At 53.9% G+C, this 22,613-nt stretch overlaps 1 protein-coding gene across 3 annotated transcripts in view; it reads left to right on the forward strand.

Annotated features, from left to right (window-relative positions):
- The window catches only part of LOC104037330 (protein CEPU-1), a 365,392-nt gene that overhangs the window by 289,268 nt on the left and 53,511 nt on the right, over nucleotides 1–22,613 (forward strand). The gene's annotated exons all lie outside the window — the stretch shown is intronic.

Consider the following 22,613-nt stretch of genomic DNA (forward strand, 5'->3'; position numbering starts at 1 on the left):
TCTCGTTACTGCTGGATCGGAGCCTCCTCCAGCCTTGGCAGCAGCTGTCCTTGGGTAGAGTGAGGTCAAGGTTGTTGTCCCCATTTTATGGATGGTTCTGGGTCCACACTGGTGTTTTGGTGCTGTCCTGTTGGTGAAATCGGTGAGAACTGGTAAAAAGCAGTGGTTCTGCAGTAGGCGAAGAATAGCAGGTAGGAAACTGAGCAAAGGTCTCCCACGCTGGGCAGAGCAAAATTGTTTGGTTTTGCTTTAATTTGCTTTGATTTGTCCCTGCTTCGTGCTTTTACTTGTTGAATTTCCTCCTTTTCGCATCAGGCCATTTCTCCAGCGTTTTGAGACCTTTTGAATTCCAGACCTGTCCCTCCAGAGCCCTTGCAAACCCACCAGCTCGGTGTCACCCGGCCCTTGTAAAACGCGCGGTGTCTCTGATAGTTGGTGAAGACGGGGACGGCTGCTGGCGCCAGGCGAGCCCTGGCAGAGCCCAGCTTGACGTGTCCCGCTTTGACAGCGCGCTGCCGAGAGCTGCCTTCGCTCACGGCTGAGATGGTGTCAGAATATAAATGCAAAAAACAGAAGGTTTTTTTGGGTCAAATGAAACATTTTGCTTGACCCTGCAGGATTTTTTTTTTTTTTTTTTTTAATCCCTGGGTTTTTTCTTTTTTCCTGGTGACTCAGAGCAAGGGGGCCAGCACCGCTCGGCTTTTGTCTTTTAAGCAGCACAACCGCACCGCCGATGAATTAACACGGTTATCTGGTGTACTACAACTTCAGGTATTAATTTCCCCTAAGCCGCGCGGTACACCGCTGCACCCTCGACTCCTCTGGAAGGATCATGGGGAAGGTGACGTCAAGAGACTCACCGATGGCGGGGAAAATATGATGTCCAGGTTTAATTGGCAATGATTGTTTTGTCTTCTGTACAAAAGCAGCAAATCCCCAGAAGCTGGTCAGGAGCACAGCTGTTTATGGCGAACAGAAGCTGCTGCTTATCTCCTTGTAGCAACCTGTCTCCAGGAGATCACGGCTTAATTAACTCGCGTGTTATCGAGAGTGAAATTGTACAGACATTGTTAAAAAAAAAAAAAAGAAAAAGTAAAAAATTAAAAAATAAGAAGAGATAAAGAGGGAAGGAAGGAGGTGACCTGGGAGCCAAGTGGAGTGAACTCTACAGAGAGCCACGGCACGTGGCCGACGGCGGCTGCTGGAGGCGGCGGGTGAATTTGCAAGTGATGGATGAGCCGGGCTGCTCGGGCAGGGGCGAGCGATCTCCCGGACCCAGGCGCGGTGCAAGGCTGCAGAGCAGTGGTGGGCTTGCCCAAAAACGCATGCGAGGGTTTTCGCCGGAGGGGGGCTTTGCATCTGAGCTCCGCTCCCTGGTTACGGGACCGCAGCGCACGGCTGGGAGCTGGAGGCTCCCGGGCAGCGGGCACGCCAGTGCCGGGGCTGTCACGCCTCGGCCAGGCTGTCGGAAGGAGAAGCACGCTGTGCTCCTGGTCCTGGCCTCTCCACCCCATTGATTTGGAGATGGGCAACACCCCTCAGCCTCAGGTTTCCTCGGATAGATGAGTTATTTTCTGTCTGACCGGCGTGTGTAGACCGAGCGGCCGCTTGCCATCAGCGGGAGGGGAGAGCCGAGCCCTTCCCGAAGATGCTTTGCACCGGGCAGAGCTGAGTCCTGGCTCTTAGATCCAAAGCTTCTTTAAGAAGCTGGGTCAGACAGCCTTATCCCTGGCTTCAGCAAGCTTTCTATCGGTCCCAAGCGTGGGGGTCGCTGGCCACGCAGGTGCCTGCTCTTTCTCCCAAGCAGCTCACCCCAGAACTGGCCTTGCACCTTGCTGCCGACCTTGGGGCAGGCAGGGCAGGCAGGAGAGCAGCTTGGCCCCAGAGCTGCTTGCATACGGCAGCCGGTGCCCGTGCGATCGAGCCAGCAGCAACCCCGGGCGAGGGCCGGGGAGCAAACCCCGCTCCCGCGTGTTGCCGCAGGGCACGGCTGCGGCGTGCACATCTTCCCCGGGATGGAACGAGAGGCATCGCTGACGGAAATTGCAGAGCAGTATTTCGGCGAGGGGCGCGGAGTCACTTAAAGCGCGCGCGGAGGGGAATTTGACAACCTTTCCCATTCATCGCTCAAAGTGCTCCGCAGATCAAAGCCGGAGAGACAATAATACGTTTTGAACTAAGAACATTAATTTGTATCTGGAGCGTTTTAATAAATAATTTTTAAAAATCCAGTTCAGCCCTGTCATGTAAAGCCAATTCCATTTAATATCCAGCCCTTCGACTGACAGATTTTTAACTCTGTAATTAGCATGTATGGCTCTTAAAAGCCTTCGCCGGTATCTCAGGCCTTCTCTGCATTACAGCATCTTCCTCCCCTCCTCCCGGCCCCCTTTTTCGATATTGTTATTCCATTTGTAGTTGTTTATTGTGCCTGCTGAGACAGATTAAAGACAGGAAGGAGCCTGAGAGTTGTTCTTAGGGGCTCCTGTGCGGTACGGAGCGAGCACGGTGGAGCTCACGAATTCAAAACCCGGGGCTTCGCTTTTAAAACCATGTGTCTGAAGAGTGGAGGTGGTTTCTGAAGCGTTCCATTGTTGCTTTGTTGGGTCTTTTTTGTTTGATTTGGGGATTTTTTTGGTGGGGTTTTTTGTTGTTTTGGAAGGGGAAGAGGGAGGATTGCGAAGGGTTTCTTTTTCCTTAATGAAAGCCGAGGTTCTTGTATAACCGCATACGACTGAGAGCTGGGGCTTAAAAGGAAAGTAAGAGAGGTTATGAAATACTTGGTCGTATTGTACGGTTTGGCAGTGCCGAGAAATATCCTCGTGTGTTGTTGCGAAGAACAAAGCTTCGCGTGCGCCATCCGAGGATGAAAGCGGGTCCAGCAGAAGGCAAACACAGCACAGTCCCCTTATTTCCTCTTCTAAGTCTTTAAGTGGGATGTAAATTGTATATACCGCAGGCGTGCTTAGATCCGAGTCTCCTTCCTCCAGCAGAAATTGCCGGTGAGCGGCAGAGACGTTTGCCAGTTCCCATTTGTGTGCGTGATCTGATACACAGAAGGAGCACAATTTTGTTTTCCTAAGCCACCGGAGTGTGAGCGAGGGGGAACCAGACCTTGTCCAGAGAAACAGAGAAACCAAATGCTTTCTTCTAGTGATTTTGTTCCACTTCACTGTTGGCTAAGGACGGGCCCAAAGCAAAATCCCAGCTCTGAACAAAAGCCTGAAAGCTGAACCCACTCTCAGGCTGCGGTTGCTGCTTATCTCAGCCGCGATAGGAATCAAGCCTGGAAACCTGCGTCTCTCCTCTGTCACAGCGCCTGACCTTTGGAGCGAAATTGCCCTGTCCCGCAGAGGTGTAAGCCTCGGGGGCATTCGTCTGTCTCTAAAATCTGCGAGCACTTCTATGCTGGAAGGCTAATGCTTAACGCTTTGCAGCAGGCGCTGTATAGCTAACAATCTTTCCGGGTACCTGGGAGCTAGGCAGGCGTTATCCTTTCCATTTTGCCAGGGGATGAAAAATCAAAGCGCGGAGAGCCCGTGCCTGGCTTTCAGGCAAAGCACCACCAAGCCCTGTTTTGCCATTCGAGACACGCTCGTGCAGACCCGCGTGCCGCGAGTAGCTGATGGCGGACGACGTTGAAGCCAGCGTGTGCGCGGGCCGCCCGCCCGCACCGATTCGGGATGCTCACCTGCACCCCGCAGGCATGCCCTGCAAAGCGCTCCCCTCCTGGCAGCAAGCACCCGGCGGGTCGGGGTGCTCAGGCTCCCGAAACCCCTGGTAGACACCCAGCCCCTCCAGCAGTTACAGGTGCTCGCGATGTAGCGCGGGTCGGTGCATTAAAGCACAGCACCAGCTTCTCGCCACCCCTAAGCACGGCGGAGCCAATTTGGACTGCAAAGACCCAGCGCCGCGCTCGGCTCCGGGGAGCCCGTAGCTTATGCAATGCAAATTTGCAGAAGACCGGAGCAAAGCGTGCGCTCCAACTCGTTATCCCTACCGCGGCGCTTCGGCGGCAGATGCTTTGCAGGGGGACGCTGCCCGTCCCCCGGCCGCGGCGCGGGGCCACCCGCCCCGGCATGCCGCAGCAGCCCTGCCAGCTGACGGCTTTGACAGGATGATGGGCTTTGGCACCTTCCCTTCGCCAGCTTGGAGCTGGCCCACGGCGTGCCTGCCGGGTCCGAGGGGGCTCGCAATAAAGTTTAGGGCTTGCGCCTGGCTTATTGTTGGCGCTTGCCGATTCTTCTCGCTGCGCCGGCGGTATTTCTTGTCTCTGGTTCGTGGCTGGCTTGCAGCTGCAGCGTGCTAACCTTCACCCTGAGGAGGGTAATTATTCCGCGAGCCCCAGAAGTTGGTGTAGAGTTAAAGCTGCGCTGCAATTTCCTTGCAGAGCGAGGCTAAAATCTTTCCCTCCTCTCTGCTTTTCGTGTTAAAGATTGCGTTTAGTTGCTGCGTTTGGTGCCTGCTTTGCAGGAGACAGCTGCGGTCCCTTGCAGTCTTTGTTTTCAGATTGCCTTTTTGGAGATAAATGCTAACATCCACCGAGGAGCGATGGGCAAGCTCGTCTTTGTAAAGCTTCGCTTTCCTTTCGTTCTGGATTCCCTGCAAAATGTCAGGGGTCTTTTCCTGCGTCCTAAGCGCACCCATTTACCCAGGTTCCTGGTATTTTGGGAGTAAATCCATTTACTCGCAGTTAGGCTGAGAAGGTGGTAGAAGAAGAGATGCCTGTTTCTCATACTCTGTGCCGGTCTGGAGCCCTTGGAAAACGATTCTTAGACCTACAAGGACTTACCTGCAATTGCAGGTTGCAAAAATTGGCAATTTTTGATGCGGTAACCCAACAACTAGTTAGGAAAGTTGAGCGGGACAAGGGAAGTTCAGGCTGCTCTGTAATGCCAAGGTGAGAAAGGCGATGGCATTTACGTTGGAGATATCTGGGACTCAGGATCTGGGATTAGTGTCAGCTCTCATGTGGCAAGCTAAATTAGGAATGCAGAGGCTGTCTCTGTTTATGATACGGGGTTGTTAGGCGCTTCAGGTACTGTCATTCTTATTTAAGGATATATTTAAGGATTAACAGTAAGAAGTCCAGCATTAGCAGGAGAGAAATGAATGTTAGTGAGCTTAGGCTTGGAGGGCTTATTTTTGATCATCATCATGCGAGCTGCTTTAGGAGAGATGAGCTCTGAGATGGGGGGGAGATTCTTGCATTTTTGCAGGAGAAGAAAACCTTTTGCAAGTTTAAATAGAGATCAGAACTTAGCAACAATGACGGCTGCATGGGCAAAGCCGCGTAACTCCCCAAAGCTGGTGTCTTTGCCGGGCTGAGGATCTGGCTTGCAGCATCCAGCCTATTTTTAGCCTCTTTTTTTTTGGAATTTTTTTCTCTCTTGCAGAATATGCACAATCAAACAATGTCCCGAGATTTCTTTGTACTTTGAAATCATTCAGGGTTTTTTAATTGGCAACCTTTCTGTTTCGCCTTGATCACAGTCGACTGCAAGTAGGTTACATTTGCTATGCGCGCTGTCTCAGGCACTGGGGCTGGCTTGGAGACGTTATCTCCTGCTGCTCCTCCTTTTGACTGGGCGCGGGCACAAAGGTTTTCTTGCTGCAAAACATTTTCTTACGTGTAAACTCCATGTTTCACTTTTCCCTGGCTTTGGCTTTGATATCTGCTGCCCACAAGCACTGTCACCGGTGAAAAGCTGTTGAAGATTCACAGCTCTTCACATCCCAAGATTAGAAAGGCTCCTCTTAAAACAGAAATGGGCGCAAAGAGCGTTTTCTTTTGTGCGTTGAGTTTAGTCGGTTCTGATGGCTGAGGGGCAGAGAGAGGGAGGTCTCACCATGCTTTCACCGCTGTTTTAAGGAGTAGCTTAAAATGCGCATCCCAGGCTCCTGGCTTTGAAGTCTCCACACTTCTTGTCTGTTTGGATTTTTGGTTTTTTTCAATTATTATATCTAAATATCGTAATTGTCAGGTTCGCCTTGTCCTTTGGGGTGAGTTTGGGTATGCTGTGGGCTGCGCTTCAACCCTCTGTGTCTGAGCCCTTTGCAAAACCCTCGCTGGCTGCTGGGGTGGGGACCACGCAGCTCTGGCCCAGCGCTCCTCGGGGGCAAGAGAAGAGGGGTGGCTGGGCTGAAGGCAGGGGACTGAAGTCGAAAAGGTGCCCAATTTTGTGTTCAGAGTCGGTGCCGGAGCTGACGGCCTGCCGAGTGGACGTGTCTGCTGCTGGACCAAGCTGGGGAACTGGTGAGGCTCCATTACTTATGCGCTTCCTGAAGCTGAGACAATTGCTATTATCCCCCATAATATTGCATGACCTACATTTTTACTTGAAAGCTTCCAGCTAATAATTAGCTTGAATTTCAATTTATAAATAAACACATCCATATTCTAGTTTTTAAAACAGGGGGAGAAAACAAGGAAGGTTTGGATGTAATGAGACTGCTGGGCATTTTCCTGGAAAACTGCAGGAGCCTCAGTGCTTGGGAGGTTTGGGCCATCTGGATAAATAGGGTCAAGCTCCACATTGGCAGCGATGAGGCGGGGCAGCTTGGCCTCGCCGGAGGAGCTGGGGAGAGCGGCAGATCGGTGCACAAAAGCACCTAGCAGAAGGCATGCCCCTTCCCTTCCCTTCCCTGGCTCTCCCGGCGTTGCCACCGCTTCTCCTCCTCCTCGCCGTCCATCTGCCTGCCCGTCCGCTTGGTTCGGCCACGTCCGAAGGCTCGGGAGGCAGCGTTGGCCGCGGGTCAACACCTGGGACTTGGCACGTGTGCGTGGGAAGGGGATCGTTAGTCGCGAAATGGGTCAGGTCTTAATTAGCAGTCATGGGGAAGAGAATTAGCACCGCGGCTTGCGGGGACGTGATCTCTCCCGGAGAGGAGAGCTGCAGCTGGGCTGCATCCCGCGCTCGGCTCCGGGAGATGGATGCCCGTTCCCGGAGGAGAGCTCAGCTCCCATCCGCGCTGGCGGGCGCAGGCGGAGCAGCCGACGGCAGCTTTCCCCGTAAGGTCTGCGGCGGTTGTGGCGCTGGAAACACGTCATGACCTGCCTTTCTCCACGCACCTCGGGGCTTTCTGTTGCTGGAGGTAGGAAATGCAGAAAGCTGTCATGGTCATAATGCTTATACAAAATCCGGGTGTCCTCATTCAGTCATTCGTTGTCCAAGCTTTCCCCTGTATTTCGACTTGGCCTCCGGTCTCCTTTTTTCATGATACCGTGTGTGCAGGTCTGATGGGTTTTTTGGTTTGGGTTGGTTTTTTTTTTTTTTTTTTTTTTTTGGCTTTTAAGAGAAAGAGTGAATGGTAAAACTGCCAGAGCTGTGTCTCTGGGAGCTGCATCCTTTGCCTGGACAAGGTGGTCCCTTCCTACCCAGTACCTATTCGCACCCATCCCTCTCTGCATTCAGCAGCGGTAGCCCGGTGCAGCCATGGGTTGGTTCACTGGAGTGTGTTTTTATAGGCAGATCTCGTGACACAAGTGGCTGCACCTGGGATTTGGTCCAAAGCTGATGGGGAAAAAGAAAAAAAAAAAAAAAAAAAAAAAAAAGCCTGCCCTTCTGCTTAATACAAAAATCGGCTTACACACCTAGCTGTAGAGTATGGCACCGCGTGGGTAATCATCATTCCACCCCATGCTGACGGTGTGTGTATGCCTCAAAGCAAGACAATTCTTAGCCTTTGTAATTTACTTTATGGCAAAAAAACAACAAAAAAAATCCAATCAAACTTAATAGGGGCAAGACCGATAGAGTTCTGTAGAAATTTGTGTGAAATCCTATAGAAAAGGGTGGGCAATGAGGCGTCCCTGGTGGGATCCCATGGGCAAGTTTCGCCGTGCCGTGGGAAGGTTCTCATTCTCCGGTTGCTTTGGTAGCGCTTGCCCATAAGGTGTTATCCTAAGCGATGCCACTTCAGGTGCTATTTTTATTCAGGAAAATGTCAAATCCTTTCTCGGAACTTAGTGACTTGTTGTCTTGGTAATTTCTTGCAGAAACAAGATCTATAAAAATCCTCTATTTTCTTGGCACTAGGCTTTTCTTGTCTATTTTGGATGTAAATACTTTTTAGAATCAGAAAAAAATAAATGGGAGCCGCTTTAATGGGACATGAGCAGTGTAATTTCTCCCCCAGAATGGCTCTTGTAGGGCTTCTTGAGGCACAGATGTAAGTGGGGAAGTAGCTGCGTGCGCTTATATTTATGGTACTGGCCCAGTGTCCTTTGAATAGGAGTCCTTGTGTGCCAAGATCATATCTGGCCCCATTTTTTCTTCATGCGCAGTTTCTTAATCTGAAGCCCAGCTCTCTGGGAGCTGAAAATCCAGCAACGAGCAGGTTTATGTTCATTTTGCATTGAGGGTGGTGGCGGGGCACCTACAACCTACGCTTTTTTTTTTCCCCCCTTGAATTTTCTGGCAAAGTTGAAATAATCGCTTTGGGAATAACTCATTTCCAAACCCGAGCCATTGCGAGTTGTTTGCAAATGAAAAAGAAAAAAAAAAAAAATCATATGGTGCCTCTGATAACACTGAGATATTTCACTTCTGCGCTTGGGGGAGGTTGGGGTTGGTTCGTGCAATACCTCAGCCAGCTCCAGGGAGATTTCTGCTCCTGCCTGCTGGGTTTCCATCGAGGGCGGCTGGCTCTGCCCTGTCCTAGGGGGGTTGGAAGCTCCAGGCAGTCGTGGTGGCCGCTTTGGTGGTGATGGAGGAGGAAGAGCAGAGCCCCGCTCGTGCTGTGGTCGGTGTTGACATGGGCGTCCATGCGTTGGGTCTCCCCGCAAGGCCCAAGGGGAGCAGGTGCTTTGAGGAAGGCAGGGGCTGGTTTTGGGGTGCTCACGCCATTGTTCAGGTTCTGGGCTCTAACGCATTTTAAGCGTGACGCAAGGGAAAAGCAAGGCAGGAGCGGCACGGCCCTTCTTGGGAGAGAGGGGGATGATGAGCACTGTCTCTCCAATCACAGCAAGATCTCCGGAGTCCAAAAGGAGCAAGGCTTGGGCACGAAAGCCCGACCTGCCCTAATAAAACATTTACTGGGGTTTGGAGACCTGTTCGCTCCGACACGGCGCATACATATTAAATGATCAAAGTTTCCATGCCTTCGGAGGAGCCGGCTGCTAATCTAATGCAACCCTTGGGCTTTGCTCACCACTGACTGCATGAAAGCAAACGGCGGCTCTGTTTTCCTATTTAAAAGATTTCCCGGCTAAGCCGGGTGGGTCACAGTTCAGGAAGCAATAGGACCTGACCTCTTAAAGGCTTTGGCAAGGAGGGGCTTGGGAAGGTGGATTAGAGGTTGAGGATGGATTGGTCTCCATCTCCCAAGTCCTGCCCACCTCTGACTCTGCTGCAGGCTATCTCGGTGCTGCCACGATCTCTCCCGCTCCTTCTCCTCTTACTCTTGCTCATCCCTTCCCTAAATTGCTCTGTCCCGCGTCCCGTTGCCCAGCCCACAAAGGGCTCCGCTGGCTTTTCAGATCCCAGCTTGAGTTGCAAAGTGCTGCCAGTGGATTAAAACCAAAGCAAAGGGGGAAATAAAAAAAAAAAACACCAAACCCAATCCCACCCTCTTCATGTTTATAAACTGAGCACACTTGAGCTGGAAGGTGCCGAGGAGGAAAAGGAAAACACAAAGCCCCCGGGGTGCCGTTTTTCAAAGCAATGCAGCGCTTTATTTGACTGCCTACACTTGTTTTAGCTATTCAGGGAAGCGAGCAGGTAAAAAGCCTGCCAGGGCTGCTCTTGCAGAGGCCCTGGGCTCCCTCAGGCAGCTGCTGGTGCTGAGCCAGCTCAGCACCTCTGCAAACCGCCGGCTACCCCACCGTCTGCTGCTTTTGCAGAGCAAATACTTCACTACCGCTTCTCACTGCTCCAGTGGTTCGGGACTGATGGGTTTGGCTTTCCACTCTGTTACAGCATCTTTTCTGCTTCTCGAGCATCTCCCATGTCTTTCATGTAATTCCTTAACTAGTTTCCATTTCCTGACGGTCCCTTTCTTTTAAGGTACTTGAATCTGTTTGATCATCGACAAATTTCTCTTTCTGTTCCTCTGATAAAAAATTAAATCTGGGCACTTTTTGAAGGCTTCCTCCCTACCTCCCTTTCTCTTTCTCCTTCCATGCTCGGTGGGGAGTCAGCCCTTTTCTAGGACAAGAAATAAAAATTAGAGTTCAAAGTGGAACATCTCCTCTTAAAAAGAAGAAGAGGGTGTGGAGAAGGGGAAAAAAAACCCCAAAAAACAAACAAAAAAACCCCACCGTATATTCTTACAGTTGTGACATCAAAATGGAAAACTACAAAGGACATGTTTTTCAAAGACTCGTGCAGGGACTGAGTTGGTTCAGTGGGAAACGGGCAACCAGAGTCTCTCCTGGCGCTTTGAAAGCGTGTCCCCGAGCCACCGCAACCCCCTTGTTGCAGCTGGAGCGCGGGTGCTGCTCCGCCTGCCAAACACCTACTGCAGTCAGCTCTTTGGGCAGCGGAGGGTCCCCGCCTCGCCGCGGCGGGGTGGGTCGCTGGTGAAAGGCGGGCGATGGGAATGGTGTTGGGAGATGAGGGTGAAACGGTGGAAGAGGTTGGGGCCGCAGGAACCCGCTCGGTGACGACTGTTCGCTGGCACTCGCCGTGTCCTTGTGTCACCTTGGCATCTGCATCCGTGTCTGCCAGCACAGAGGCGTCTCCTTCCTTCCTCGCTGCAGAGGAGCTTTTGCGAAGCAAGCACGATAGGAAGCAGAGTAGGAAAAACCCGGTGGCGAGTCTGTTAGGAAGGGATGCTGCTCAGGGTGGGACAGCAGAGCCGGGGGACGTCAGCTCCTTCTGTGTCTCAGTGATGGGGTGTGGGCATGGACAGCAAGAGCTGCTGGCCCTGCCGAAGGCTGCCCACAGCTGGGGACTGCGTTGAGGCAGAAACCTCTGGTTTCCCACCTGGCCTGGAAGTGCGTTGGGGAAAACCCCTGTGCGTTCGTCCTTGTGACGCCGTGGAAGCCGCTGGAGCAGCAGGCTGGTCTGTGGGGCTGCTCTCTCAGCTGAGCAGCATCTGGGAAGTCCTGCGGGGTGGCAGATGTGTTAGCGGCACGCTGTTGCCCAGGTAACTGCCTTTCCTCCCCTGAATCCTGATTATCCGCTTCCTCGCCGTACCCCGTGGGGCCCCGCGACTTATTTTATCCCGTCCAAAGCCACCGGCGCCTCGGCAGAGAGCAGGCTCCCCTTTTGCAAGCGCAGCCTCCCAGCCCAGGGTGGTGCGGGTCAGTACCTGGGCACAGCTGAGGCTGAGACATCGTGTTTGCGGGGAGGTGGAGATCTCGCCCACCGCGCTGCGACCCATCAAACAAGCTACCGTGGGGCTTGGAGCAGCCTTGATGTTCTCCAGGGATGCTTCGTCCAGCCCAGCGACTGTACATAAAGGGTCCAATGTGCCAGTGGTAGTGCTGTAGCTTCAGGTTGACACCTGCTTGGTATTTCAGCTGGCTTCCCGGAGGCAAAGGCTGCTGGACTCAAGCAGCGGCAGTTGCATTGCATTAATTGAAATAAAGGGAATTCCCAAATGCGCGTGAAACCTCTCGGCTGGCCCGCTGCAAAGGGAGCAGCGTCACGGTGAGGCCGCCATGTGCAACGCGAGCTCACCTCTAGGTTTGCGTGCGTCCAGGGTCAGCGGGGCATCTCTGCTGCAGGCAGGATACCCGTGGGCACCGAGTATTGCATGCTGTCCAAGCCTGGATTTCACGTCTCTGTTTTCAGGGGAACTCGTATCAGTCAGGCAAAAAAATGACCAGCGCTAAGTCCCGCAGCTCTTAGCATGCAGAAGCCTTCCCCCAGCTCTAGGCAGGTCACTTGCATGGGCGCGGAAGGCTTTAGGAGGTTGAATAATGTTTCAGACAATAGTTTTTCCTTTATCGCTTCATCATCTTCTGCTGAGTTATCCCCAGCGCAAACTCCTTCCCCAAAGATTTTCTCCAACAAAACTATCCCCCCCAGCCTCATCCTGTCACTTCCGTCGGTGCTCACGGAGCATCCTCCTGTCTGAGGTGGGATGCGAACATCTGGGGACCCCCCGCCGCAGCCTACGGCTGTGACGTCCGAGTGCTTTCAGCAGTGGCACAGACAACTGCCCGATGCGATCGATTATTTCTTTTGGGGAGGGAGAGCTGCAATTAATCTCTTCTTGTCTCTATTGCTTTTTGTTGGAAACCTTTCCGAGATGCTCATCCAAATACCCGTTGTCCAGCATGTCTCTGGTGGTAGTCGAGCATTCGGTGGGTGGCAGGAAGAGGGAGCTTTTTTTGGTTTGCAGCTGATGGAGCTTGGGCTGCAGGGTGGGCTTGGGCTTGCGATGGGCTGAAGTCTTGGGGCTGGTTGTCTCCCTGTGAATCGGTCCCGTGCTCCTGCTCCATCTGCCTCTGCGTCACCTTGGATTAATTACAGTACAATGCAATATACGTTTATATGGTGTCTGCACAAGTGTCTCAGGGCCCTTTGCAATCTGAGAAATCTAATTAAGGTGCAGCCTCCAACATGAATGCTTATCACCGAAATGCGTACGGCGAGACAGAGGTGGCATGCCTCCACGGCTCTACCAGGAGCTGAATCCACACTCTCGTGGCGTTATTAATTACTCAAAGCTTGGTGTCTGAGACGCCGATCGATACCGTGGGCCTGGCTGGATAGTGAGCGTGAGGGAGCAGGAGATAACCATCAGCTAGAAACCTGGCGGGGGCTGTTCTTGGCCTGGGAGGAGGAGGAGTCGCCGCTTTGCAGAGACATGTGCAGTAACAGCACATGTCTACCAGTGACTTTGATGCTGGAAGGTTATTTACTCGATGCAGAAAGACGTTGGCGATGTTGAATTTTGGCCGGGGGAAGGTCCTGCCTTGGGGACCAGGCTGGTGATGGGCATGGCAGCGTTCTGCAAGGTTTGCTGCAAGAGTTATTTGGCCTTTTTAGTCGGTCTTAGGAGCGATGCCAGCTGTTGGGAACGTTGGGAAGGGAGGGAGGGAGCACCGCAAGTGCGACGAAAGCGTAAATAACCAGGGGAAAAGGGAAAGGAAATGTGAAGTGGCCCTTTAAATATGAGCCTCCAGAGCCCGGAGCCCAACTAGTGTTCCCTCAAGTATTCAAATGAGATTGCAGCATCAGATTGGTATGCATTAGGCTGGTCTCAATGAAAATTAACATGTAATTGCTTCAAATGAAGTAAGTGAGGAGGTAATCTGTTCTTAAATTGGATTCGCAGGATTTTGTGGTACCATAATGCAGCTGTGAAATGAAATATATTTTAAGGATGATGTCCTCAAGGGGAGAGGGGAGGAAAGGGGGGGTCTGTACTGGGAAGGGTCCTTTCCCTCCCTCCCTCTCTTGTTTTCGCTCTCATTAGTGCCATTTTTTAAATGGGAAGAGGGTATAGGTGCAAATGGCATGGCCGGAGAAGGACCCATCGCTTTTTGGCTCCATCATGTCTCCTTCCTTGACATCCCTCCTGTCCCCCCACTTCCCCTCCCCTGGTACTCCACTTTCCTTGCTCCACCAGTGCCCCTCCAGCACCTTCTCTCAGGAACAAGTCCCCACCCCATCGTGATGGGAGGTCACGAGATGGGGCGCTTGCACTTTGTTCAGGTGCCAGACAACCTTCTGGTTATGTGATGGGGAAGATCTGGCTGTGCAGTGGGTTTTGAGTGGCTGTAAGAAGCTGTGTAGGTTCTTGCTAGGGAGCTGGTTTCTACAAGGAGGTAAATGTCGGAGCAAGAGGCACGGGTTACCTTCTTGTCTCGGTCTCTTGTGACCTTGGATGGGGAAGCTGCTTCTTCTGCCAAAGGGGAAGGTCCTCTCCCCATCGCCCTGGGACCCAGCGTGGTGCCGCAAGGCTTGGGGATTCGTCCCCAAAGGCTTGGGATGTCCTGCTCCTCACATGCAGTCTTGTGTTGCCTGGACCACCACTATCTCTTAATTTTAAGGGTTTGCTCATCGTCCTCTTTCTGTCCATCTCTGCCCATCTGCCAGTAGAAGGAATGTGAGCTTGGGTGCTGTGATGAAATTGCAATCAGGAGTGTGAGGGAGAGCTGGTGTAGGAAGGTGATGTAACTGCAGTTATTCTCAGACTACAAATATATGGACAGCGTGTAGCAGGATATATTTGCTACAGGTAGACCCAGTTGGTGAGCCACAGCCGGTACCAGCGCAAGCTGCCCCCATCTCCCCATCGCAGCCCTGCGTTGCAGAGCCCTGGGCTACTGCAGAGCTCTGCCAGTGCCTCGAAGACCTGAGACCCCATCTTGTGCTCTTCCCCGGGTTGATCTCCCCGTGTTGTCCCCGTCGGTGCCCTTCAGCCCTGTGTTGGCAGCACTTCTTGCTCCCCCTTGCCCCTTGCTCCTCCTGCCCCACAGCATCCTTTAGCGACCGGCTCCTGCTCGCTCCTCTCCGCAGTCCTGGCAGAGAGCGCTCACGGCTCGCCGTTCCTGTTTTGTGCCTCAACTTCTAAAGAAAAGCCTCTTTAGTGATAATTTCCCACTTGTAATAAGTTAAGTGCATCGCTTCCTTTCGAATACATTTTCAGTGCAGTTAAGCTCAGCAGTCCCTTGCCTGTGTGCTTAGTTAAACGTGCTCCTTTGCAGACCGTTGGGGTGGATGGCATCGCGTTATTCCTGGGCCATTAGTGTCAATTGCGCAAAGCAGAACCAGGATTTATTCAGGGGGCACAGCTCGTAATTGAGTGAGTTCAGTGCCAGGGATCGGCGCTAACTGCTGGGAATGCAGCCTGGAGGAACTTCCCCGCTGGGCTGGAGGAGGAGAGCGGGAGCTGCTGGGGCGGGGGGGGGCGACGACCAAGAAGGATGGGGAGTTGGGGCGTCTTGAGTGGCTCAACCCGGGGCTTGCAGGTGGTAAAGGAGCATTTTTCTAGAGAAAAGTGCACAGCAAGGAGAGATCTCTCCAGGTTTTTGGAGGCAGAGAGAGGAAACTTCTTCTCCACACCTCCTCAGATGAGGAGGCCATATTTTACAGGGTTTAAACGGCTCCGTAACGCTTGGGGGGGAGAGGATGAGATCATTACAGAGTTATTTTCTTCTCGTGGCATTTCCCACGCCTCCTTTTGAAGCCTCTCAAGACGGCGTGCCGGCAGCTGCCGGAGCCTGGACCTGGTCCGGGGCGATGCCCTCCCTGCAGAAGGGAGGACCCTTTCGGAGGTAACCCTGGAAGACCGCCGGGCAAGGGGTGACTTTCACCCTGCTGGCATCCAGGACCCCCCTGAGCGATTGCTTGGGCTGAGGGAATGCGCAAAAGGAGAAAATCAGGAGGAACAAAACGTCCTTCGAGCTCAGCGCAGGATGCCGGCGCTGCAGGAGCTCCCCGGCAGGGTGGCATTTCATTAGTAAGCCGGCCGTGTCCCTGCACAGCTGCCTACAGGCGGTTTGGTGCTGGCGTCGCCCCCGTTCCCCGGTGCCATTAGCACTTTTGGAGGGCACCCAAGCAGATGGGCCAGGAGCACGCTCCGGTGCCGCTCCGCGGGTTCAGCGGCAGGGGTGGGAGCACAGGTTAGGGACACGTTTCCTCGACGCGCGGTCTCGGAGCCGCTGCCCTCATTGTTGTTTTGTGGCACGCTCCGAGATGCTGAGATGGAAGATGCTATAGATGTGCGGAGCCCTGTTGTTAGCGGAGACAATAGGAGGATAAATAGAAAGGCTAGATGAGCCGAGGACGGGAGCAGGGGACTTGGAAAGGTGCTAGCACACTGCTGCATTGCAGAGAGAGAAAGACTTTTCCAGACGAGCCATCCCCGCCTGCTGCATCGCAACCTGCCTGCTTCGCACCAGTCCTCGGTGCTGGCGCAGGGGTCTCCCGGGACCGGCGGGGTGCTGGGTGCGTGCAGCGGTGCTGGCGCGGCTCGTGGCTGCTCCGTACCCTGCCTTGCGCTCGCTCAGCAGGCTGCAAAGTGGGAGCTCCGGCTCTTTTTGCAGCTCTTCCTTCCTCCCCAGTCCAGTTTCCTCCTGTTCCCTTGGCATTTGCCAATAAACTCGTCTAAGGCAGCATACTGGGAGTTGTTTGCAGCTCTGTGAATCCCGGGCAACGAACCAAGGCGGATCTTTCCGAGCCCGGTATACTATTATTAATGTAATTAGTGTGAATCATTTGCATGTATAAACTTTCAGTCGAGGAGATCAGGTACTTTACAAACACGCGTTAACTCGCCCTCCCTGGCGAGGAGGTGCCACATACCTTTGCAGCACACACAGCACGGCCTTGCCAGGGCAGAACTGAAGGGCAGGGACTTGCAAGGAACTCGCTGCAGGTTTGTAGCGTGAGCCGGTGGGAAAGGCAGGACTGAGCCCCGACTCCCTCTGCAAGAACTGAGATGGAACTCTGGGCAGGCAAGAGAGGGGGAAGCACAAAGGGTTTTTATTTTCTGCTTCTGAGCGCTGCTTTTGACCAGCTCAGCGTGATTTTGAAGAGGCACCAGGGTGGCAGCTGATCTGAGGGCACCTCCTCACCCCGCAGCCTTTGGAGATGCTCCGGCTGCTGCAGGGGGGGGGACTGGAGGTAGGCACCGGCCCCAGCGGGGCCCCCCCTTTCCTGCCGGACCCTGCTGCCGGGTTAATCGTGGGGTCAGCTCCTGCCTGGCAGGCGGCGGGCTCCCCGTGCAGGGAAGCGGTTTCTCAACCCTGACAGCCGTGCCGTGCTGGCAAGAAGTCCTCGCGCCGCGTCTTTGGTGGTGTCGCATTGGGGTGCGCCCGAGGGATGCCCTCCAGAGGGTCTTGCAGTTGAGGGTGAGGATGGTCCTGGGGCGCAGGTGAGGACGGGCACGCCAAGAACCCCCCACCGCTGCGCCAACTACACGGGCATGCAGACCCCGGTGGGGATGAGCCTTGAGCCCCTGTTAGAGCCGCCTGGGTGAGCAGCTGGGGCTATCGGCAGGCTGGGACCAAACCTATGGACCATTTGAATCCCATAGTCCATCTGCCCCTGTGCATGTCCCCTGCTTAGCCCTGCAGGCGGCTGAATGGGTTTGCACGTCAAGCCTCGTCGTCCATCGACTCAGACGGGCGTCCCTGCTGCTGCCCCGCTTGCAGCGTGCGGAGGGGGCAGCGGGACGGGATTATTGCCGGAGGCGCGCGCGCCGTTTGCTGCGTGTGTCGACGAGCACGCGTGCTCTCAGTACACGCTGCCTGTCACGTGTGTCGCGTGCACGCAACACCCGCAAAAAATGCAGTGTGTCTGCGCCAGCCTTGCCTGTCGGGTTGGCGCTGGCGTGTAGGGTAGCGTCTGCGTGTTGGTGCCTACGTGAGCATACGGTGCTGCAGTGAGCGTGCGTAAGCGTACGCAGTCTGTATGTGCACGGAAAGCGAGCAGATGCTGTAAATCCTGTTGAAGGAGGGCTGGATTGGTAGAAATTGCTAGTGCGTGACTTAGCCCAATACAGCAGAGAGTAAGGAGGGGGAAGCCAGACTGGGTTGTGGCAACGAGGGTTAATATTTATTAGTAAAAAAGCTTCCGGACCGCCTTTTCCATGATAACCACAGCTCGGGCTGTCCATGGTGTGTGCATCCCAGCCTTACGGGGCTGTGGGCAGCACGTGTCCCAGGGACAATCTGACCCCGGCTTTCCCTCAGGAATTGATGGGCAAACTTCTGGAGCATAAACATCACAGGAAAGTCTATGAGAGCGGTGGGACTGTGCTTGAATGGGATTGAGTTGTTCACAACCCGGCCTTTAATTAATCCTAATAAATAACAATAAAATGTGATAATCACACAAATAAATCCGAGATGTGACGCTCCTGCCTCCGGCAGCGGTCTAGTTTAGTTGATCATTTATGGTGAGGCTGATGGTGCAGAGGGACAAGGCAGGGCTGGAGCAGCTTGTCTCCTTGCCCAGCCTCAGTGGGAGGCTTTTGCACCCAGTTTTAAACTAACTCCCAAGCTAGTTCCTGCAAACTGATCTCCAGCTTGGCCCAGCCCGTAGCAGAGACAAAACGCTGTTGGTGTGGAAGGGGTTGCTCCAAAATCCAGAGGGAATTGCTGAGTTAGACTGGGGAGACAAAGAGGAGCCATCTAGGGATGCTCGATGGTGGGTCGGTGCTGTGGCGCAGCGCGTGCGAGGCTCCATCAGGTGGCCTGGATTTGGGAAGGGGGTTTCTCTAGGGCGGGCATACAATGAAAATCGGGGAAGGAGAAGCGAGCCCAGGGAGGTGTCGAGCGCGGGGGGGGGTCAGCTTGGTCACGGCCCCAGGTGGGGCCACTGAGTTTTCTGGGGTGAGCCAGGTTTAGCCCCATCCCTGCCTCCCTGCGATGGAGCTTGTACCCTGATAATTGCAACGAAAGCGGCAATCAGGTTGGTAATTTCGCTGAGCTCTTTTCAGTTCTAATTAACATTATTCATTTCTTGTGTGTCCTGCTGGGTTGAGACAATCTGTGCTCTCCAGCCCAGCCCTCTGGAACACCAGCGATCTGCATAAGAGGCAACAAAAAAGTGTTGTGTGCCAATTACTACACTTCAGTAATTAAAAACCTCCTTCCCCCACTGCCGGGCCACCTCCTCTCCCGTCATTTTCTATGTGCAAACTCGCGAAAGCAAAGAGAGAAATTCAGGAGGGCATGTCATTGCTGGCGTACGCCATCTGTGCCTGCACCGAAAATGCAGGGAGGTACCGGGGGCTGCGTGAAGCACGGGCGGGATCAGTGGTCGGGGCGCTCAGCTTTGGCACCCTGTTGCTTATTTATTCCTGATACTGGATTGTGGCGGCTGCAGTTTGGTCGTGGGCTCTTTGGTGGCGGGTCTACGTCTGCAAAGCAGCCTGCTCCCCTACGGCCGGGGCTGCTTTGCTCCTACCGAGGGCTTTGTTGGCGTTCTCAGCCCTGCTCATCTTCGTGCGTGTGTTACCTGAGGCGGCAGAAACCTGATGGCGATGCTTTCCCTCTTCCAATTTCCATCTCCAGCTGCTGTCCCTGCGGCCGGGCGGGCTGTCGGCTGCACCCCTGGGCCCCTTGCGTGGGGTGTGGAGGGTACGGGTGTGTGGACTTTGGCGGTACGAGCGCAGCCCGTCAGGCTGCAGGGATGCTGGCTGGTTTGGGGGAGAGCAGCCAGTCCTAAGGGACCAGCTGAGGGCAGACAGCAAAGCCAAAGAGCTTTGTCTGCAGCGATGCTACCGGGTCTGGAAAGGGCAGCACCAGCCTGCGCCTGTATCCCCTTTTCACCCGCCGGGCATCATTGCCCAGGGAGCTTGGGACAAGGGCATGAAAAGCAGGCTGGGACGAGCAGGGAAGATGCACGCACGCAGCTCTCGCCTCCGGTCGGTGCACATAACTGTCTTAAAATGCCCAGACTCCATCGCTCGTGGTCATTTTGAGGTGCCCTCAGTGGCAGCAGGGAGCAGAGGGTCTGGTGCAGTGTGTGGAGCTACATCTCCCTGCAAACCATCGCTGCCTGCCCCCGGGACGATGCAGCAGTGGTGTGTTAGCAGTGTTTCCACCTCCCAGAGGAGAAACCCCGGGGCTTGGGACTCTGGGTTTGGAGGGAGAGAAATAGCGGAGAGAGGGAGCAGTGTCGTCCCCTCCTTGTGCTGACAGACAGCAGTTTTTCATCTTCCTGGAGGAGAAGGCCTTGCCTTCCAAGCGGGAGTGTAACAAAGATTAAGGATCTTGAGAGAGAAAATCACCTCATCTGTGCTTAATTATTTTTACATCTTTTTGGAGGCAAGCGCTGTTTTCTGGCACCCCGGGGACCTCTCTCTCCCCTCCCTCCCTGGCACTTCACGGGGCAAGAGGGAGGGTGAGAGCCTCCAGCGAGGTGGAGGAAGCATCCCTGGGCTTTGCACCTTGCCAGGAGCGGCTGCGGGCTCGGCGGTGGCTTTGCTCTCCACCTGCGCTTGGAGCCCGGCTTCCCGGCCAAAGCCGAAGGCTTTCCGCTCGGCTGCCTGCGTGCTGGGAGAGGAAGGGCTTCCCACCCCCGCGCCGGGCTGGTGGAGAGAGCTGCTGCCGGAGGAGGGAAGGGGGAGCAGATGGAGGGGCTGGAAGAGCACCGGGTCACTGCGGCGAGCCTCGGCCGCGGGGACCCCGACCGGCGCTTGTGCGAGGAGGAGCGGGGTTGGCACGGTTGTTGGAAGGAGCTCGGGGAGGAGCGCAACCCGTCGCCCCCTAAACAGCACACCGTATCCAGAGGTCAAAGCGCGTCTTTCCCAGGAGCTGTCTCTGCACTTTATTTTATATATATATATATATTGGCTTGGGAGCTTTAAGAGGCAGGGAAGAAAATAAAATAACAACTTTAAGCTTGCTGATCCCAGGGACAGAGAAGCGTGTCTAGGTGATAAGAAGAGATTGTGACCGGGTGCTGTGAAGGGCGAAAGCACTTATTTCACTGTTGCCTCATGCATTACCTGAGCCCCGTTGCTTTTCAAAAGCACTTAAATGCCCATATGATAGAGGGAATGCTTGGATTACACACTGTCTGGCTCCATTATTATCCAGGGATCTCCAAGCTGTTGCATTTCACAAAAAAAAAAAGGTGGGGAGGAGGAGAGAGGAAATAGGTATTTTTAGTTCAGCCTGCTTACAGGTCCTCAGGGATAATCTCCACAGAAGGGACCAGTCCGAGAAATTCAAGCCACATCTGGCTTCTCATCACCCAGTCCTTCTCCGTGATACGGCTTTGGCAGAGGGTAGACATCCCTGTGTTTGTGCAGAAGCGCTGCTCGCTGCAATTGCAGGAGCCTATTTCATGGCATTGCGATGGGAAGGCCGGAGCCAAGCATCAAATATCCACCTGCACTTTATTCAAACCCTGCAGGTCTAAGCTACCGGGATAGTTGAGGTCCAGAGTACAACGTAGTAAAACCATCCTCTGGGAAGGAATCTCAAGTTTTGTTCAACTTGAGCAACTAAACTCTGCGGTTTTGCTCAAGTTGTAATGCAGCTGAGAGCAAGAGCCGAGTTCTTGGTGTTCAGCCCAGGCTGAATCTATTGCTTTTTTTTATGCAGATAATAAAAATCTGCTCACATTTAATTTATTATTATCGTAATATCATTATGGAACAGCAGTAAAATTGTTTAATTTATTGGATGTTTTTCACACCAGAGAGGGAGGATGGTGCAGCAGCTTGGGTACTTGCCTAGCAAATCAGCAGGGGAGTCCTGGGCTGCAGACGACCCATCTCGCCTTGGGCACGTCACCTCCTGGGGACCCGTCATCCCTGAGCTCCAAATGGTGTTTGTTGAGGCCCAGAGGGGTATCTAGGCTTCTCCTGTAATCACTGGGGCCAAAGAGATACCTCCAAAAAGAGGCTAGATGAGACAAGACAGCTTGTCCCCAGGTGGGTACCTGTGTCTTTGCTGGCACCCGTAGCAGACACGGGAGGAGAAGCAGCTCGCCAGCGAGGAGACAGACGGGCAGATGCAGCGAGAGAGGCTGTAGACGGCTGCCTGAATCGCAGCGAGGACTCGAGCTGTCTTGCAGGTTGCTTTTATTATTCCTACTCACTCGGTGGCTCTGCCCAGGCGTGCTCGCCCTGAGAAACAATCCCTAAAGTGTCAGGGTAAGTCCCTGATGGAGCGCATGCCGCAGATATATTCATCCTGGCCGTTAACTCCCCTGCTACTGGGCTCTGCAAGCCCATTAAGCCCCTTGCATTCATTGAGCTTACCCTGTGCGAGACCTCCCAGAGGCTGGCGTGCTCTTTTTCGGTGCCTCCCAAGTTAATTTGCATCCCAGCCGCTACACAAGTAATGAAGTAGATTGGGGAGAATACAAACAGTGGATCTTAGGCTGAGTGGTTTTATGCGGGGACATTATCCTCTGTCGCTGGCGTCTAGCAAAGCGCGGCTAAGTCCAGCAGCTCCGTAATCCCAAACTTGCTCGGAGAGAAGCGGGGTTTTAGCTGGCTTGGAGGGCTGCGGGTTTCTGCTGCCTAGGGGAGGGCTTGGACAGCAGGCAGCCTCCAGGCCCTCCGCTCTTCGCTTGTCTGGAGATGATTCGTGGAAATGGAGGATCGAAACCTTGCTTGGGCATGTGGGGATGGAGGGTTACAGGGCTGGCAGAGACCTTCGAGGGGAGCAAGACTGGCCCCAGCTAATGTGGACAGGAAAATAATCTCCCTCAGGAGCAAAGTCTGTTCTAGGTTTGTGCCACGTTGTGTTCTGGGGCGGGGGCTCAGTTTCCTAATGAGGCTGGAAATAGAAGATTTCTGCCTCCAAAACATCACTTGATGGGTGAAATGCTTGGGTGGGGTAAGTGAGGGAGATGCAGCGATGCAGATGATGGGTAGGGAAGGAAGAGCTGACAGAAGGGACAAATGGCAGGAAGCTCAAGGTTTCTCTTTAGAGGCGTGTCAGAGCTGGCTTTCTCCCGAGATAAATTTTCCTTGCTCCTTTGTGAAGCGGCGCGAGCTGCTTTCCCAGCTCCGCTTTGCATTTCTTCACCTGGCTGCAGGGATATGAAAGTCTGCGGAGAGAATGACGAGCGATGGGTTTGGGCAGGAGGTAGCAACCTGCGTGCCCCCGCTGAAAAGCGGGGGTTGGACTTGGGATGGAGGTTCTGGCTTGGCTCTGGCTGTCTCTGAGTTTGCAAAGAAGCGAATGGGAATGGAGAAGCAAAAGGTCCTTTGGGGACTGGTGCCGGGTGGCTCTGACC

This window comes from Pelecanus crispus, chromosome 19, assembly GCF_030463565.1.
Source record: "Pelecanus crispus isolate bPelCri1 chromosome 19, bPelCri1.pri, whole genome shotgun sequence".
Lineage (NCBI taxonomy): Eukaryota > Metazoa > Chordata > Aves > Pelecaniformes > Pelecanidae > Pelecanus > Pelecanus crispus.